This window comes from Onychomys torridus, chromosome 1 (genome assembly GCF_903995425.1).
Source record: "Onychomys torridus chromosome 1, mOncTor1.1, whole genome shotgun sequence".
In the NCBI taxonomy this organism is placed as follows: Eukaryota; Metazoa; Chordata; class Mammalia; order Rodentia; family Cricetidae; genus Onychomys; species Onychomys torridus.
In genome coordinates this window covers 120,675,930-120,696,636 of record NC_050443.1, presented here as the reverse complement: position 1 = coordinate 120,696,636, position 20,707 = coordinate 120,675,930, and the positions used below count along the sequence as shown (strand labels likewise).

The following is a 20,707-nucleotide window of genomic DNA, read 5'->3' as shown; positions in this document are numbered from 1 at the left end:
ATCTTGGCTGTTAACTTGACTACATCTGGAATCAACTAAAACTCAAGAAGTTGAACATTCCCATGAAGGATTTACTTGATTGCATCATTTGAGGTGGGGAGACCCACCCTAAACCTGGGCCATATTTCCTGGTGGCAGCCCACATAACAGAACATGAAGGAAACTTGCTTTTTTTTTTTTTTTTTTTTTTCTGTTTTCCCTCACTCTCACTGGCATGTTCATCTGTCTTGTTGGTGAGGCATTCCTTTGCTGATGTTAGAATCTACTTTTTCATGATTCCAGCATATATTAAAGACCAGCATCTCTTCAGGAACCCTCCAGGACTCCAGCACCAGATTGAGACTGCGGAGACATCCAATCTCATGGACTAGACAACTACCAGATTCTTGCCTTTTCACTGGGAGACTGCCATTGTTGGAATATCTGGATCATAGCCTGTAAGTCATTCTAATAAATTCCCTTTTAATATATACTCATTCTATCAGTTCTGTTCCCATAGAGAACCTAATGTACATCTAAAAATAAAATAATATGCTAGGTGGTGGAGGTACATGCCTTTAATCTCAGCACTAGGGAAGCAGAGGCAGGGGAATCTCTGAGTTCAAGGCCAGCCTGGTCTACAGATTGAGTTCCAGGACAACAAGGGCTACACATAGAAATCCTATCTCAAAACAAAATACCTATCAAGTGGCAAATGTATCAACATGACATTGTCCAGACTGCAGAATGTAATGGAATCACTGAAATCAAAGAAGCCATGATACATGCTATAGCTCTGATGAGCCTTGAAAATGCTGAGTCAGGTCTGGTGACACATGCCTGTAACCTAGAAGACAGAGGCAAGAGGATCTCCACAAGTTCCAGGCCAACCAGGACTATAAAGTAAGACCCCCCGCCACACACACACACACACACGCACCCCTGTCTCAAAACAAAAACAAAGACCTTAAATGTTTTGTTAATGAAAGAGGCCAGATGTGAAAGACCATGTATTCAACACTTCCTTTTAAAGTGCTGAGGAAAGTCAGGTGCAAGCCTTTGATCCCAGAGCACTTGAGAAGCAGAGGCAGGCAGTTCTCTGTGAGTTCAAAGCAAGCCTTGTCTACATAGAGTTTCAGGATAGCCAGGGCTTCACAGAGAGACCCTGTCTCAAAAAAAAAAAAAAAATAAAAGTGTTGAAAGTATGTAAATTAATAATAGTAGAATAATAGAGAAATAAGGGAGATTTGCTATTGCTGGAGCTTGGAGGGTGGTGCTAATGGTATTCAAGAGATCTCAGCCTATCTTTGGGGTATGAAAGTGATCTAAGATTAGGCAGTAGTTTGGGCTGCCCACATCTCACTACTGAGAACATGGACTCCAGACTGTCCATGGAAAGCTTTTGTGGTAGATAATTTGTGGCTGCACAAGATATGAAATATCTCAAAATCCAGCTGAGGTGGACCTCCACAGCAGGTGGCTGGTCTGAGAAAGGAGGAGTATAAACAGGAATGTGTGCCTTGGGGTTGATTTAATGAGCACACTTGGAGTTCTCTAGTTGGTCCTGTCTGAGTTCAGGGACCCAGACTTTCTCTACTGTGTCCTGATTGATGCTTAGGGTGTATTACCTAGAGGTTAGGCCCTGTTTCCAAGGGTTCTGAATCCTAGAGTCCTGTATAGACATTATCTCTTTGGGGGAATGCCCTAGTTAGCTTTAAATGTCAACTTGACACAGCTTAGAGTCAGGTGAGAAAGGTGTCTCAATTGAGGGATTGTCTAGATCAGATTGGCCTGTGGTCTGTGTATCTATGGGGGATTGTCTTGTTGGTTAATTGATGTAGGAGAGCCCATCCCATACTCTAGGCAGGTGGTCCTGGGATATATAAGAAAGCTAGCCAGGCATCAGTCTGCAAACAAACCACCAAGTAGCATTACTCCATGGATTCTGCTTCAAGTTCCTGCCCTCCTTTCTCTCAATGATGGACTGTAATCAAGAAGTATGAGCCAAGTAAACAATTTCTTCCCCTAACTTCCCCTAGGTTTTCAATCATGGTGCTTTATCACAGCAACAGAAAACAAATTAGAACAGGAAGTCATTTCTCATTCTGGTCATTACATTTAGCAGATCAGGAGAGCGCTGAGGTGAGAGGGAGCTGACAGAAAATAAGAGGGCCTGTCACCAAGTTAGGGAACTTGGGAGGAACCAGAAGGTGATGAGAAAAGAATGATCTCTACCTTGCAGTGGTGGCTGTGTGGTGCTGGACAAAGCCCCCAGACCATGGGAAGGAAGTGAGAGGAAAGGCTAGAGCCTGGGCCTTGGGACCCTGGAGGGTCAGGCTCTGGACTGTGCTTTTAAGTGTGCTCTGTGGTGGAAGGAGAACCAGCAGGCGGTCAGGGAAACCCACAGGGGCAGCAGTGCAGGTCCAGGAAGAGTCGCCAGTGGCTGGCCTGTGGACAGAGACCGTCAAGAGGTCACCAACAAGGGAGACCTTTCTGCTTCGGGGACAGCAAACAGTCCCAACTTGTATGGTTTTCAAAAGACCCAAGCCATCAAGACTTCAGAGTCAGGAGGAAATGGGAGCTCGAGGAAGGGCTTTGAGTGCCAAGGGCTTGTGAGCTTGTCTGTGGCCTGCAGTTTGTGCATGGAATAGTTTGCAGTGAGGTGTTGGCCTTGTGCCGAGAGGCCTGGACTTGCTATGCCCAGGGGAGCACGGTGGCATGTTCTAGGAGCCCTGAGATGTGAGATCTGTTCAACTCTCAGGGAGCTTGTAGAGGTCACATGTGGGTCAGGATGAGTCTCCTCAGGATCTGCAGGGACCCAGCCCCCCTTCAGACCTGCTGTTGCAGGAAGAGGGCAGTAACAATTCTGGATTCCTTGGGGGTGGGGTGAATACTGCAGCTGTGGGAGGAAAAAAGCCTGGCTGGCCTCTGGATGACTGTGACCCTGACTGTGACTGGCTGGACATTGTAGCTATCCCTACTGTGGGACCCTTGCCCCCTAGGATGGTGCAGTCTTAAGCCATCAGCCTGGCCAAGTGCACACAGTTCTGAGTCAGAGAGGGATGGTCAGAGCTTCATACTATTTCCACCTCAGGACTCCTCCTGGAAGGCAGTGGAATCCGGAAATCTGGACTGAGCCAGCAAGAGGAGGCCATGTCCCTAAAGAGAGGGTCAGATGGCCCGCCATCTGGGCTTGGGGGTGGAGCTTCACCTACAGGGCTAATCCCGCCTTTATGGTCTCTGTGTCACTCTGTGCTAAGACCCCAGTGGTGCTACCTGCTAGTGTGAAGCCAGGGCCACCTTCACCATCTACCCACGAGTCCTTGCTCAGCACTGGGAGCAGTAACCCATTAAGACCCATCTCCTGAGGAAAGAGGGCTTCTGGGGAGTGACCAGGGCTGGCTGTGATGCTCTTGGTGCCTCCATTCCTGTGGAATATAACCCTAGGGAGACCCAGCAACCTCTGTCTGACTCTTACCTCTGTCCCATCACCATGGATTGGAGGGTTTGGAGGGGCCGAAGGGGACAGCCTGGAGAAATCATCTCCTGCCTCTGCAGTGACCAGGCTCACACAGGGCTGATGCCCCCCTGGGCCAGTCCCTTCTGGTCAGAGTCAGTCTGTCCGTCACATAGCCTTAGCCCCTCTTTCTCCAGACTGTATTGCTGAGAACGTAAAGGGCACACTGAGACTTCAGGACCTTTGGTCTGTCACAGGGTCTCTTCCTGATCTATGTCTCTTACTGTCTAGACTCTACCAGGGGCTGCCTGGACAAACTATCCCCACTGTTGACAGTAGTTGCTGACCAACTTCCATGGGACTAGGCCACACAGGGGAAGTTTCCACAGAGAGGCTGCAAGATGAGACGTGAAGAAGAAGGCAATGCTTAGGAAAAGAAGGTGTGGGTGGTCAAGTGTGTCCCCTACCCACCTCCATCCAGCTTAGACCCTGATAGGTCAAGGGGTCACTGGGACTGGGGTGGAGAGGCCACTGTGGGATGGGGTAGAATGTGGAGGGAAGGTGGGTGGATCTACACAACAGAGAACCTAAAGTTTGGATTGAAGGCAAGTCTTTCAAAGCAAGGAAGTAGCTAGAAATACTCAGGGGAAAGCCAGGAAGGGTGGATGCCGTGGGAGAAAGTTCCAGAATCTCTAACTATCTCTGCTTCCCATTTCCTCAAGCATGAATGAATGACCAAAACCAGCTTGGGTTAAGCTGTGGGAGAAGGAAATGCTTTTGAAAGAGTGTGTGGCTGGAAGGATGGGGCTAGGCCTCAGTACCAACCAGTGAGTGGGTGGGGTATGGCTGGGTTCATGACCTAACATTAAGGGGAACAAATAGCCATCAGTACTGCCTGCTATTAATTCTTTACAGTGGAACTGGGCTCTGGTTTCCGGATCAATACTAAGTAATTAAGAGAGAAAAATTATTAAATAAGACTCAGAGGTCCAAAATTTGTGGCCGACAAGAGTTGGAAGACTCCACAAAGGACATTGCCCTACAGGACAGGGACTGGGAAAGGCTGTGGTGAAGAGTGGACTGAAAGCAGCTGTTTAGAGCCCAGGTGGGCAATGAGGAGGCTGAGTGGTTCAGGGGCCTCCTGACAGGGCACTGCTGGGAGAAAGAAAGAGGGAGGAGGAAGGAGACACAGGTTCAGAGGGAGGGCTGAATTTGGGGGTGGTATAGGATGGGGCTCTAGCAAGACCTTCTGATCTTACCCCCTCCTTCTAGCATGCCAGGGCGGGCTGAGAACTCTTGCTGCCCCAAGTTTAAGTGAAGATCCACTGCCCACCAGGCCAATGACAGTAAGGCCGACTGGTGCTGTGGATCAGCATCTGCAGGATGCATGTACTTCTGAGCCCCTAAATGCCACTGCCAAGTGGGGCTACTGGGTGCAGACACAGCATCTGGTGGGGCAGAATATTCTCTATCTCAGTCTCTAACTCAGTGCCCAGACTGCACATGTACTGAGATAGAAAGGGCCCATGGTGTGGATGGAGCCACCGGCCTGCAGGTCTCCATGGGCATCTGTCTTTCTAGCTAGATCAGAGGCTTCTGGTTCCTCTTGCTCCATCTAGGGAACCCAGAGTCTATATTTTCCTGCCCTGTAAGGAGGCTCCTGCCCATAATAGTGTCTAGGTTCTGACCCTAGGCTTTGGGTCTCTAGCCTGGCAGTCCCACAGCACCTGCCTTGGACAGGCTCCTTGCACACCATGGAAGTCCAGGATCCAGAGACAGCTCTGTATCCCACTCCCACTTTTGGGAGGAGGAGCAGAGCAGACTTTCAAGATGGCTTTGATGGCCCTCGGGTACCTTCAGAGCTGCTGCAGAAGCCAAGAGTAAGGTATTGTCCTTTTGTCTCCCCATCAGTCATTAGAAGGTCCTCCAGAAGGGACAAGAACTCAGGGGAGGCAACCCTATGAGCTGGAGCATCTCTAGTGTGGAGGATTAAGAGTGACAGAGGCCTGCTCCATCGTATTACACCTCCATCCTGAGACAGAGGCCGATGAGAGGGGCTTGGTAGAGATGTTGTAGACACAGAGAAAACCCACAATGAGTCCCATATGTGGTCCGGAGACCCAGGCAACCAGCTACTGGTTCAGTCCAAATTCAAATGTCGTCTTATAACTAGCTGAGCCATGAACTAATACATAGTCCAAGGCTGAAGGCCTGCAGCCACGGGTCAGGGTTGTCAGTGAAAATCCTGGATACTTGGCTCTCCCAGAGATCCCAGAGTTCTGATGTTCATGGACAGAAGTATGCCAGAAGAAGAGGCAAGGGGAGGGAATGACTTCACTGTTTTCCATCGGGCTTTCAGCTGTTCAGATGATACTGCCCATATTGGGTGAGGTGGGTCTTCCCCATAGCCACAGATTCAAGTTTCAGTATCTTCCAGAAAAACCTGCAGAGACTGACTCAACAGCAATGCTTTTTCAGCTATCTGGGCAGTCCATAACCCAAGTCAGGCTGACACCCTACACTGCTACGTTCATCCATGTCAACAAGATATATTCATAGTGGAATAGCTAGGGCCACATGACTAGCAACATCTTCCTAAACCCAACTTGTAGTCCCAGTAGACTACATGGGCATGGTTCTACATAACATGAGCCAACAGTGTGGTGTATCCCAAGCATCCCCTGAACCCTTCCCCAGAGGAGAATGTGTAGTCCCTGGGTGATGTTTGCTCTCCCCTCGACATCCATAACTCAAAGGTCATGTGATTCATGAATAAGCTGGTGAAGAAACACAAAGGAAATAGACACTGATTCCTCATACATGAACTATATACCCACAGACACTTTATTAAAAGAAAAAAAAATAGCCAGGCGATGGTGGAGCACACCTTTAATCCCAGCACTTGGGAGACAGAGGCAGGTGGATCTCTGTGAGTCCGAGGCCAGCCTGGGCTACAGAGTCAGTTCCAGGAAAAGCACAAAGCTACACAGAGAAACCTGTCTTGGAAAAAAAGAAAAAAGAAAAAAGAAAAAATAGATTAATTTGCTAAATGTGGTGGTGCACAATTTTAATCCCAGAATTTAAGAGGCTGAGGCAGGTGGATCTTTGTGAATTCAAGGCCAGTTGGATCTACATAAGGAGTTGCAGGCCAACCAGAGCTACACAGCAAGAAACTGTCTGGAGTTTTTTAAAATTTATTTTTATTTTATGTGTATGAGTGTTTTGCATACATACATGCATGTGTACGACATGTGTGCTGTGCCCATGGAGGCCAGAAAGGGTGTTGGATCCTCTGGAACTGAAGTTACAGGCGGTGGTGAGCTGCCACGCTGGTACTGTGAACTATACCCAAGTCCTCTGTAAGAGCACCCAGTGCTCTTAACTGCTGAGACATCTCTCCAGACACATTATTAAAAGAGGAAGTACTGTGGCCACTGCAATCTTTGTGGCTGTCTGTGGTCTCGTCACCATAGCTAACATTTAGAAATGCCTTCTACCATCACAAATTCTGCAGCCCATTTGCCCTCAGCTGCTCTTGGTTCTTACCTGGCAGGTGACCCACACGTTTCCCTGGCCTGTGAGCCCTTGTGGTCCCTAAGGGAGTCCTGAACTGCAGATCTCTCCTGGTAGTTATGGTCAGACATTCCACCAATCCCTAACTCCTCCTCAGCCCAAGGAACTCAGATTGACAGTGAGGGGTGGGGATGAGGCAGCTGAGGGTCTCAGCATCCAGTTCAGGGCAGTGTTTGTTGTACCTCCTTGCAAAAGTGCTCTCTATTCTGGAACCAAGATTTTATAGGCCAGCAGAGCATAAGGTTGTGCAAACAGGAAACAGAAATTTTGCTACTGGGCCTCCAGGGGTGGTGATTAGCAGTTCCATTCTCTTACCCACCCCTTGATTTCTTTACCCATGAATCGTGACAATGGGAGAAACAGCACTGGACACGGGACACTGAGTCAAAGAACATTCAGCCTTCTGGTGAATTCTGCCTCGGCTCTATTAGGCACTGCCACCCCAGTTGGTGCTGTATCTTATCTTGAAGCTATAAGCCAGCTGCTTCCGATTGATGGAGACACAGTTAGAATTGTGAATTACATGGATGTGGCATCATGCCATGCTTTACTTGTTGGCAAGTGTGTTTCTTTCCTGGAGGTGATGCAGTGTCCTTGAGGTTAAAATGTCTGACCACAAGCATGCTGCTTTATACCAGCTTTTGGGAGGTGACTTGTTTGTAGGAGGGCAGAGCTCTAACAAATGGGATCCATGTTCTTATAGAAGGAGTGAGGGTTGTGTCCACTCATGCCTCCATGCTAGGACACAGCAGGGAGGTACCATCTGGGAGGAATAGGTCTTCCCCAGACAACTTGATCTTCAACTTCTCCTCCTTTAGAAGCCTGAGAGACAAATTTCTGTTGTTTGGCCTAGGGCTGGGGAGACAGCTCAGTAGGTAGTGCTTGCTTTGAAAGCATGAGGTCTTGAAGTCAATCCCTAGAACTCACATTAAAAAGCCTGGTGTGCTGGTGTCTGCTTATAATCCCAGTGTGGAGGAGGCAGAATTGAGGGTGGGAATGTCACTGGCCAGACAGATTAGCTGTAGTGGTTTAAAGGAAAAATGTCCTTTACAGTGCAGGTATTTGAACACTTGGTCCCCAGTTGGTGATGCTGTTTGGAGGGCAGCCTTGTTAGAGGGGCAGATAGGCTTTGGAGGTTTATAGCCTTGCTCTACTTCCAGTCCACTCCCTCTGCGTTGTGCTTACAGTTAAAGATCTGATCTCTCCATGGCTGCCGCTTGTTGCTATGCCTTCCTGCTATGCTGGACTCTTAGCCCTGTGGAACTGTGGCCTCGTGGAGAGTGCCCGCTGACAGTTGGCAGGATAAGAGATGACCTGTGTCTGGCTTACCAAGGTGTGATGGCTAATTTTATGTCAACTTGACACAGGCTAGAGTCATTTTAGAAGAGGGAGCTTCAAGAAAGAAAATGTTCCCATCAGATTGACCTGTAGAAAAGCCCGTGGTGCATTTTCTTGACTGATGATTGATGTGGGTGGGCCCATCCCACAGGTGGTGGTGCCCCCATCCCACAGGTGGTGGTGCCCGCTGTGGGTGAATGTTCCTGGTTGGTATAAGAAAGAAGGCTGAGCAAACCATAAACAAACTCTTCCATAAGGTGCTTTTGGTTACAATGTTTACCACAAGTAACCAAAAGTACATCAGAACACCAGCCGAGCTGCATCCCAGCTCCTTGCATGTATTTCTTCCCCCGATTTTTTTTTCATTCATTTCCTAATCAAGTTTATTCTAAGTCCCTAATCATTCAGCAAAACCACCAGACATAGTCCGAGAACTGGTTTATAATCCAGGTCTACCCATTTCTCTTCTCAAGCAAAGGGCATAGCCAAGTTTATTGGCTGACAAAGCTCTGCCGTCTGAGAGGGTCCCCTCACCACTGTCCTGGAGGAGTGTTCAAAGAAGTCTGCAGCACTGCAGCTGTAAACTTGTAGACTGTGCCTACACAACTCTGGTGTCTTATTAGGGTTTCTATTGTGACAAGACACCAAGACCAAAAACAACTTGGGGAAAAAGGTTTATTTCATTTGTACCATTTCACAGCCTATCGCTGAGAAAAATCAGGGCAGGAACTCAAACAGGGCAGGAACCTAGAGGCAGGAACTGAAGTAGAAACCATGGAGGAGTGCTGCTCACTGGCTTGCTCCTTATAGTTTTCTCAGCCTTCTTTCTTACACCAACCAGGAACATTCACCCAAGGCGGGCACCACCATCTGTGGGATGGGCCCATCCCATCAATCATCAGTCAAGAAAATGCACCACAGGCTTTTCTACAGGTCAATCTGATGGGAGCATTTTCTTACTTGGAGCTCCCTCTTCTAAAATGACTCTAAGCCTATGTCAAGTTGGCACAAAATTAGCCATCACACCTTGGTAAGCCAGACACAGGTCATCTCTTATCCTTATCAAAGGTCATCTCTTATCAAAGGGCACTCTCCATGAAGCCACAGTTTTCAATTTGGAGGAGTGAACAGCAGTGACATCTGGGTCACTTCCTCCTGGTACTTAGTCTGTGCCTTCAAGGCTGTCGGACTCAATCAGATAGCTCACTTTCATCTGATGATGGGTTGCTGCTGGACACACCCAGCTTTATGACATGTGGTTCATGATGGCCAGCTTAGGATGCACAGTAATGTGTGAGACATGTTTCTATGAATACCCAGTAGCAGCCAAGAGCAGACTCTCATTAGGGAAGTGGTGGTTGCAAATTAGGGCAGGGCCTCACTCCTGTGGGGTCAAACTAAAGCTCTGTTAATCCAATCACAGCACCTCTTCTGTGAGGGTCAAAGAGTCCTCATAGAAGAACATCTGAACCTCTTCCTGTTGGGAGCCTGAGCAACACACCCAAGTGAGGAATATGGATAGGGCCCATGAGAAGCTGTGCTTTTTTTGGTTGGTGCTGGGGCTTATGTGCAATAACTTACCTTTCCCTGGAAGAGATGTTTTGACATGCCTAAATATCTTATGTTGTAATTCATTTGAATTAACTTCCCTCCCTGACACAGCAGTGTCTTTCCGAGAAGTCAGTCGTTGCTACTTCTGAATTGCTTGATTCGGTTGATGTGCCATCAGTGCAACAGGCCAGCGCTGAGGAACAGGAAGGTCATTAAGTTTCTTGTGAACCAAACTGTGAACCAAGGCTGGAGAGCAGATCCTTTGAGGAAGGATGGGAAAGGTACCCTTACCAGATGAAATCACACTGACTCTGATGGGCCTTATGGAGAGGCAAGGGTAGGAAAGAGGTATTGCCAGTCATTGTCTACATATCAGCTACCAGGGCACATGTTCATGCACCTAGGCTGGGAAAGAGCATCTAGTAGAGAGTCTATGATTGGAGTTACTACCTGAGTAAAGCTGTGACAGATCCCACTGTCCTCTCTAGGGTCCTTCTGTCAACTGCTCAGGCCAGGAGGAGGTGTGTGTGTGTGTGTGTGTGTGTGTGTGTGTGTGTGTGTGTAGATGGAAGTCACTACTCTTGTTTTTTAAAAAATACATTTATTTATTTATTGTGGGCTCGAGTGGTGGGTACATATGCTGTGAAGCACATGTGAAGGCCAGAGGGAAGCTTGTGGGAGTTGGTTCTCTCCTCCCACCATACAGGTCCTGGGGTGGAACTTAGGTTATGAAGCTTGGCGGCAGGTGCCTCAACCCACTGAGCCATCTTGCCAGTCCCATTTTTGATTTTCTGAGATAGAGTCTTACTCTGTAGCCTACGATGGCCGGGAACTGGCTGTCCTTGAGCTTATGGTGATCCTCCTGCCTCTGCCTCCCGAGTGCCTGGCTTATAGCCATGTACCACAGTGTCTGTCCCACCCTGCATCGTTCAGTTCCATTCACTGCATGGCGTCCGCAGTCCCCCGAGGAGTGTCACTGTACCCACCTCGCTAGTTTCCCCACTGGAAGTAACTCTAGTCTAGTTGCCCTTTGTTACCATAGCAACCCTCATTGCATAGGTCAGGGAGCCAGCTGAAGGAACCCGCCACTGGCTAAGTATGTCTGTTCCTTTTTTTCTTTTCTAGATCCAGGGAAATAATCATAGAATGGAACTGGGGACCTTTGGGCTCACAGTGATATGGACCAACCTGACACTCTGTGGATCTTCTTACCTGTAAGTCCTGACAGTGACAGTGGGGCCACCCCGAGGATCTAGTCTTCTGAGATCAGTGTCAATGTAGAGCCAGTTTTGAGTCAGCCCTGAACTCACTGCTCATTTCCTCTTCTCCGGGGCAGTGTCCCCGAGAAAGGACTTTGGGTCCACTTGGGGGAAGGTAGATGGAAAGACCGACAAGAAGTCTTATGGGTATTATGCCCAGGATTTCTCCTGCAGTGGGCCAGGCCTCCCCTTCATGAAAAAGCTCAGACCCATAAACTGGCTCAGGTCTGGGGATTGCTGGAGTCTGTGACCTTTGTTTTTATGACTCAAGTTTCACTTTTGCTCATGGATCCTGGAAGTCTTCCATAGAGAGAGTAAGCAAGAAATTAGCAGACCTTCTGTTTCCCCAAAGGAACAGCATGATCAATCAGCCAGCACCACAGGTCTGCACAGGCCAGACTGCTAAGACTGTGGGGCTTTGCCTCTGCTCTCCATTATAGTAACTTCAGCCACTGTGTCCATGCCCTCTGAATGCCCCTGCATGGCCCATGCCACCCTGGGATCCAATGACTGTCACTGAATTTGAGCTTTTCACTTGACTAGCTTTGGTTCCCACTGTAAAGTACAGTCTTCAGGGATGAGTGGTCACAGAACAGTGGAAGGATACTGCCACCCCCACCCCACGCCCCGAGTGTATTTCTCATAGTCATGGTGAAGGTCAACCTTCTGAACCTTTCTGGTGTGGGTAAACAAGTTTAACAAGTTGAATCCAACCTAGAATACTCAATTCCCTGTGTCTTTCATTCATCCCTATACATAAAACCATTGAAAGTCTCCTATTTCTGATTCCTTCACTGTGGGCCACCATGTAACACACACACACACACACACACACACACACACACACACACACATCAGTCAAACTAATTAACTAACAACTAACTAGTCTTTTTGTTTTGTTTTGTTTTGTTTGAGCCAGAGTTCACTAAACAGTTCTGACTTACCTTGGTTTGTAGATTAGGATGGCCTTAAATTCAAAGATCTGCCTGCCTCTGTCTCCCAAGTGCTGGCATTAAAAGAGTGTACCACCATGTGATTTAATCCTTGTGATTCCTGGAGCTGCATCATTAGACATAGATCTGTGTTCAGTGCTCCCATACATCAGATACATCTGTCCTGATCCAATTTTGTGTTTGACCCTGTCCTATCTTGCTGTCTCATTTGATATCTGTTACCATGAGTTCAAATGATTTCCTTTCCACTGTGTTTCTGTCTGTAAAAAATGGAGAACTCAAGCAGTCCTTCTAAAGTGTAGTGCATATTCTTGGGGTCACATACTATTCTGCACGGAGACACATGTTTACTTATGAGTATGAAAACAAATGTGCTTGTTAGTTTTCACTGTCAACTTGACACAAACCTGGAGTCACCAGTAAAAAGGGAGCCTCAATTAAAGAATTGCCTCAAACAGATTGACTTATGACCATATCTGTGAGAGACTGTCTTGACTGATAATTTATTGGGAGGGCCCAGTCTACTGTGGGTGTCACAATCTCTAGACTGGGAGGCCTGGGCTGCTTAAGAAAGTTAGCTGAGCAATCAGGCCAATAAACAGCATCCCTACATGGCTCCTGACTCCTAGTTTCTGCCTTGAGCTCTTGCCCTGACTTCCCTCAGTGATAGGCTATTACCTGCAAATGTAAGCCAAATAAATCCTTTCTTCCCCAAGTTGCTTTTGGCTAAGGTGTTTAGCACAGCAACAGAAGAGCAAAGTAGGACACATAGGGAGGGCGGTGATGGAAGCAGCCAGTATTGTCCTGCCTGGCAGCTACCTTGGGAAAGGTCATTGCTGTTTGCTTGGGCCTTACAGACTTCCCTGTGGACAGGGAAGTGGACAGGGAGACCCCATCAATGGGGGTAGGAACCACTTCTTTGATTTAGAGAGTTATTTTATTTTTAATTGTGTATATATATGTATGAGTATGTGCTGTATATGTGTGTGTGTGTGTATGTGTATGTGTGTGTGTGTGTGTGTGTGTGTGTGTGTGTGTGTGTGTGTGTACCCATAAAGACCAGAGATATCAGATCCCCTGGAGCTAGAGTTATAGGTAGTAGTGAGCCATCTAGAGATAGAGGTAGTTGTGAGCTAAAGTTATAGGTAGTTGTGACATCAGTTGCTAGTAGTTGAATGCAAGTCCTTTAGAAGAGCAGTATGTGCGCTTAAACACCATAAGAGTTATGGCCATCACTCCTGCCCATGGGAACCACACCTGCAGACAAGAGAGGTTCATCAGAACACAGGGTGTTAGTGTCCTCAGCTTTATGAGGGTCTTCCCACATGACCCCATCCAGCTCTCAGGATCCATTCTTTCCCAGCCAGTGTCCTCATTTCAACAGTAGATTTACCTTGCCTTGTGATCCAGTGAGTCTAGAATGAGTTTCTGTATTTGACTTTCAGCATATTCCTCTCTGCATCTCTAGGAGACAAGGCTGCCCTTCACAACCCAGGGGCTTGTGGATCATCTGTGTGATGCTTGATAGGAAATGTAAACCCTGAGCTCATCCTTTTTGTCATCTGGTCCAGAAATATTAGGATCAAAGGACTGATGTCTTAGCTTTCAAAAAAATTTCAGAAGTATCATATGCAGAGTTTCTTAGCTTCTGACTTCTTAGTACTAGTAATAGAGTTATTAGTGGTTTTAAATCTAAAGAGACTAGACTGTCAATTCCAGAAAACACTCTTGATACTAAAATCTGTATTAGTCAGCACTTTCTGGATAATGTGTATGGATATTTAATGAGTTATACATAACTACATTCTGTCTGTCCGTCCATCCATCCATCCATCCATCCATCCATCCATCCATCCATCCAGGATGTGTAATGTTGTCAGGATCTAGAATCACCTAGGAGACAAGCCCCTGGACACATTAATGAGGGATTATCTAGATTAAGTTCATTGAGATGGGAAGACCTGCCCAGTGTGGGTGGCACCATTCCCTTGGCTGGCATCTGGGACTGTATGAAAAAGAGAAAGTGAGCTGAGCATAGATATTCATTGCTCTGAGACACAACATGGCCAGGTGCCTTAGGCTCCTGCTGCCTAGACTTCCCTGCCATTATGTATATTGTACTTTGAACTATGAGTCAGAATAAATCCTTCCTTCCTAAAGTTACTTTTGTCAGGGCATTTCATCATAGCAACAGAAAAGTAACTAAGATACCACCTATCATCTCTATCATTCTGTCTATCTGTCTATCTATCTATCTATCTATCTATCTATCTACCTACCTACCTACCTACTTACCTACTTATCTACCAACTTATCTATCTATCATCTAAAATGAAAATCCAATTCATGCAGTTTAGGAAGTCTCACACTTCTTGTCTGTATCTGTAAACAAAGGAAGTCAGTGGTGTGATTCAGTCCATAGGCAAATGCCTGAGATTCAGGAGGGCCGGTGGTGTGAATCTTGTCTGAGGGCAGAAGTCCAATGTCTCAGCTTCAGTGATGAGGCAGGAAAAAGGAGGCAGATTGATTTCACCTTTTCTACTCTGGATCCCAGTGGCCTGGGAAAGTCACCCACCTCCTATTTCTCTTTGCTGTTTGCTCCTAGAAGCACCCTCAAAGATGCACATTCAAAGGCAATGTTTGATCTGAACACCTTTGGTCAGTCAAGTTGACACACCAAAGTCACCATCACTCTCTGCTAAACCCTGGGGGTCTAATGTTATTTAGTGTCTTCCTCCATCACAACTTGTACCAGCAGGTTAGAGACCTCTAAACTCACAGTGGTGGGGAAAAGCAGGACTAAGGACATGTCAGACCTGGACACAGTTGTAGGCCACTCCTCCTGCACTAGCCCAGTGTGTGATAGATAATCTTTATTGTCAATTTGACAGGCTCTCGATCACCTAGGAGATACACTTGTGTGCATGTCTGTGAGGAAAAAGTGAGCCTCACTTCTTAATAAGAGTACTGGAGACTTAGAGTAGCGAAAACTCAGCAGTTTATTTTGGCTCTTCAGCAGTTGGACACCAGCCTGGAATGGCAGACATACTGACTGAATGCAGAGAACGTTTTCTAAACCAATGGACCTTCCTCCCTTTTACAAATAACTGGCAAAGTGGGAGTTTACATGTTATCTAGGTCTTATCTTCCTCCTGTGGCTTTTCTCACCAAAACATTGTGTGGGTTCATTCTGTGTTTGATACTTTGGTGTGGTTTCTCAGATGCACCATCTTGCAGGGAAGCTTGGCTGTCAGTAGTTGTCTGCTCTAAACTCCTAGATGGTGTGTAGCTTAGGAGAATTTGGATATGTTGGGTCACGAGGAGAGAATAGCCAGACTAGCAGGCATCAGCAGGAGTCTAGTGTTTTCTGTTCATTGGTAACTGGACTTAAGCTTGCTCAGGGCCCATGTGGAAATGAACTACCAGATTTTATTTCTAACAGGTATTTCCAGAGAGGTCTAATCCGGCAGGAGTGAGTACCTTTCAGCCGGTGACCCAGTACAAAAAAGCCTAAAGAAAAAGCGGCGTTGGCTGCCTGCCTTCCCTTGGTCTGGAGCCAGTGCCCGGCTCTGCTTCGACTGTCCTCTTCTGACGTCAGACTCAGGCTTCTTCAGCCTTCTTCCAACACGAACTGAACACTAGTGACTCTCTGGGAATCTTCCAGACCTTCAGCACCAGGTTGGGACTGCTGAGGTGATCAACTTTGTGGACTAAACAGCGTCTCTAGTGTTGTGTAAGTCAATTTAACAAATCCCCTTTTAGAATACACATCTCTTCTATTAGTTCTGTCTCTAAAGAACTCCATGTAATGCAGATTATGGTGCCAGTAGCAGGTTCTAGAGAGGCATAATTCTAAGGATGAATTTCTGTAGTGGGCTTGATGGTATCTGGAGCTGGCTCTCCAATTCATCTACACCTAGAATTGCTGAAGACTCTGCACTAATCTGGTAATGTAGAGAGAACATTACTATTCCATCTTGTGAATTAAAGAACTGTACAGCATGTACACATTCACACACATACACACACACACACACACACACACACACACACACACACACACACACATGTAAATAAATAAATGAATGTAATTTTAAAATGAAAATAAAAAGAAAGAGAATGGCCCTTCCAAGAATAGAAGTGGGCTGAGAGCTGGGAAAAGCTAGGGGCTCTGATGGCACTCAGCCGGGACAGTCATGAGCTTCTGTGGGTCATTTGTAGAGAAGCTACAGGCTCCGCATTTGGAGCATTTGAGGGCAGGAGCTTTATTCAGGTGGAGTCTGTCCCTTCTTTGCTATCCCTGGTTGGACGGTTCCAGTCTTCCTCTACTACTGGTTTCTTTCATATGTTAATTTTCATCTTCTTTTTCCCCCAACATGCTATGCTAACAGACAGCAGTGTCCAAGCAGTGTCCATTATGGTTCAACTGGGATAGCTTAGTGGTATGGGTTCCCAAAAGAGCAATAGATAGGGGAGGGGGCTTAATAAGCACCCACTCCATCTGTATAAGCAAATTCCAGAGCAAATGAAACATTTGCCTTGAAGTAATAGAGAGCCAGCTCAGCATTTAGGAGCACTGGCTGCTCTTCCATAGTGCCTGGGTTCAAATCCTGGCACTTACATGGCAGCTCACAGCCACCTGTAGTGACTCCAGTCCTTGGGGCTTCAATATCCCCTGTAGGCCTATGCAGGCACCAGACATGCAAATGGTATACAGACATGCATGTGGGCATAACACTCTTATATATAAAATAAATTTTAAAAAAATTTAAGAAGTTTACTTTGAATTGTAGCAACAGAGAATCACAGTTCCTCAACAAATTCCCAGACAAGCCAGCTTACAGCCCAGAATCTCTCAGGAAGGACTAAATTACACTACCAAAAGGTTTTACAGTCAATCAATCTTTCTCCAAAGGAACTCATAGGCTTTGATGAGGGTAAATGTACAACCAGGAAAAGGAAATAACCAGATTTTTCAGGGCCTACTAGATTCTGACTCTGAACTGACACTGATTCTGGGAAACCCCATCCAAGCATTGTGGACCTCCAGTTAAGTAAGGGCTTATGGAGGTCAGGCAATTGATGGAGTGTCGGCCAAAGTCTGACTCACAGTGGGTCCATTGGGCCCACAGACTCACCCCAGTGGAACAGATATACTTAGAGTTGGGCAGAATCCCAACACTGGTTGTCAGACCTGTGGAATGAGGGCTATTATGATCTGAAAGGCCAAATGGAAGCCATTAGTTGCCTCTACCAGGTAAAATAGTGAACCAAAAAAAGAAAATCCCCTGGAGAGGTTACAGGAATTAATGCCACCATTAAGGCCTTGCAAGATGCTGGGGGTGGAGTGGGATGGGGGGATGGCTCAGTGGTTAAGAGCACTTGGCTGCTCTGGCATAGGACTTAGGGTTGATTCACAGCACTCGCTTGGTAGTAATTCCAGTTCCTAGAGATCTTATGCCCTCCCTATTCTGGCCTCCAAGGGCATTACGCATGTGTGGTTCATAGATAAACTTGTAGGCAAAACACCTATACTAACATTTTTTTTAAAAAATGAGAGGGGCTAGAGAGATGGCTTAGAGGTCAAGAGCACTGGCTGCTTTCTCAGAGGACCCTGTTCAATTCCTAACACTCACATGACAGCTCAAAAACCGTCTGTAACTCCAGAACCAGGGGATCTAATGCCCTCTTTACGTGGGCACCAGGCATCACACATGTGGTGCACAGACATACATGTAGGCAAAATATTCATAAACAAAGTAGTACAATACATAAATAAAGCTGGGAAAATTGGAAAGATGCAGGGGTGTTGGTTCCTACCACATCTCCTTTTAACTCTCCCTTTTAGCTTGTGCAAAAGACAGATGGATCATGGAGAATGGAGTTGACTATGACAAACTTAAGTAGAGACTCCAATGCAATGTCAGATGCAGCTTTCTTACTTGAGCAGATTAATACATCTCCTGGTACCCAGTATTCAGCTTTTGGTCTGGCAAATTCTTTTTTTCTCTAGAAACCTGTGCATAAGGACCACCAGAAGCAATTTGCTTACAGCTGGCAAGGCCAACAGTATACCTTTACAGTTTACATCAAGGGCATATTAACCCAGCCCTGTGTCATAGTTTAGTTTGCAGGGAACCTGATATACAAGAGATCACATTGGCCCACTACATTGACGACATTATGCTGATAGGACTAAGTGATTGGAAAATGACAGGCACTCTGGACTTGTTAGTAAAACATTTTGGATTTGGGAGGCAGCGAGCTCCTTACTTGGGTGTGTCATTTCAGCCCATACACCAAATAAACTCAGAAGGCTGCTAGCTTTGAGTGGGACCCCACTGCCATGCGGGCTCCTCTGCCATTTGGGTCATATAATCCAGCAGACTTGAAGGTCACTTAATGTGGCAGTGGCAGATAGGATGCTATTTGGAGTCGTTGGTAGGTCCTTATAGGTGACCACAGTGGAGCCCCTTTGGAATTTTGGAGTGGAGCCTTACCATCATCTATAGACAACTGTCCTCCCTTTGAGAGACAAACTTTGGCTTGTTATTGTGTCTTAGTGGAAACTTAACATTTAACAATAGGATGTTAAGGTCTGTATTGCTCATGGCACAGTCTTCATCCCTGAGTGGGACGTCATTAGTCCCCTCCACCAAAGGCTTGGGAATGTATGTTGAAGAGGTGACTGAAAGATTTTAAGATCTGGAGGTGATGGATGACTCCAAGGAAACAATGTCTTCCAGACACAACAGGATGGATGTCACAGGCACTGTGACATCACACACAAGATCTACACAGGTTCAAATCAGACAATATCCCAGCACTGAGAAGGGGAAGTGGACACAAAGTTCCATCCCTAATCAAGAAGCTATTGGCAATTGATATATGCTGAGAAAGGGAAAATTAGTTTTCTCCAATGGAGTGTCACTAGATATATCAGCCACACTCCAGGGGAAACCCCATGCCCAGGAGTAGTTGGCCAACTCAAATAAGACTCTATGTTTTTGGTTCTTTGTTGTTTTGTTTATCATGAGCAAACTGGATGTTAATGATCCAAGAACTGACCTGAAGAAGCAGTTGTAGTGCTAAAACTCAAGAGACAGTGTGGAAGGAAGGAAACCTACAGTTCTGGGCAGAGATCGAATGGACAGTGGGAGATGTGAGAGAGAGGCCCAGCCAAGGGCTTCTTGGAAAAGATGACAAGTCTGGCAAAGCAGATCACGAAAACCAAAAACGATGCTGGCAAAGGACAAGGGGACAAATCGATACTCGGGAAGAAGGTTGAGTAGTGTAGAGAACTAGCAGTTTCTTAGGAACGAATCTAAATGCAGAGCTGCCACACAGCCAGCAAGTGCCGTCTCTGCGTTTGTCCCAGAGAAATGAGAATCCACGTCCACTTAAATACACGTTCACACATGGAGAGTCAGCCTTTCCTCTCCATCTCTCCCTACCACCCCCTCTCCCAGCCAGAGGTTTACCCTACATTCCAGACTCTCCTTGGACCCAGTACATAGTCATGTTGGTCTATGGGAACACTCCTGCCTCAGCCTCCTGAGTGCTGGGATTATAAGTGTGAGCACACAGCAGCTGTTTATTTAGAAATTTTTGTTTTGTTTTGGTTTTGGTTTTGGGTTTTGGTTTTTCAAGACAAGGTTTCTCTGTGTAGCTTTGGAGCCTGTCTGGAACTCGCTCTGTAGCCCAGGCTGGCCTCGAACTCACAGAGATCTGCCTGTCTCTGCCTCCCAAGTGCTGGGATTAAAGGAGTGCACCACCACTGCCCGACTATTTAGAAATTTTTTTGAGAAAGTCATACATGAATACTCTATTTACATAATTTTCACCTCTCCATCTCCAGCTCCTTCCATATCCCAATCCATTCCCTCTAAAATTCATGACCTCTTCTTTAATAATTGTTGTTTTATATATGTGTGCATAAATGTACATGTATGTTTAAGTAAACAAATATTTTTCTCTATTACTTTTTCAAACATCCTATTTTCATAATAGCCCCAAGTGTAATAGATGAAAATGTACCTTGAAAAGTGAGTGGTTGGCTAGGTGTAATGGATGTTATTCCAGAACTTTGTGGGTAGAGGCAGGAGGGTCAGTTCAAAGTTATCCTCAGCTACAGAGGGAGTTCAAGGCTAGCTTAGGCTACATGAGACCCTGTCTCACTCCTTCCCAAAGGAAGATGGAGAATGTAGAGATGAAGAGCAGATCAGTAGTTGGGTGATCATCTGTGCATGTGTGTGTGTGTGTGAGTGTGTGGCTTTGAGAAGCATCAGGAATGTAGTGATGATGAAGTTCTGATTACTGCAGTGGTAGTTATGTGAAGCTACACACACACAAACACACACACACACAGGTAGTACACATATGCATACACACATGTACAGTCACATTTGCACATGTGAGTGCAGGTACATCTGGTGAAGTCTGAATCTTCTATGTGCATTGAACAGGTGATGGTTCTGCTTGTTATCATGATATTTATGCAGATGTCTGCTTTGAGGGAGGTCTGAAGGAATAATGCACCAAGACTTCCTGTGTACCTCTTGGGAACCTCTAATTGTCTCAAAGTATAGTGTTCAAAC

General features: G+C 46.3%; 1 long non-coding RNA gene across 2 annotated transcripts in view; it reads left to right on the top strand.

The window, feature by feature from the left end:
- The first annotated feature begins 285 nt into the window (after positions 1 to 285).
- Positions 286 to 20,707, top strand: part of LOC118570036 — a 94,390-nt gene continuing 73,968 nt past the window's right edge. For both annotated transcript variants that reach the window (XR_004943114.1, XR_004943112.1), the window contains exons 1-3: positions 286 to 437; positions 11,024 to 11,112; positions 15,553 to 15,843. This is a non-coding gene — a long non-coding RNA (uncharacterized LOC118570036). The remainder of the gene's footprint in view (positions 438 to 11,023; positions 11,113 to 15,552; positions 15,844 to 20,707) is intronic.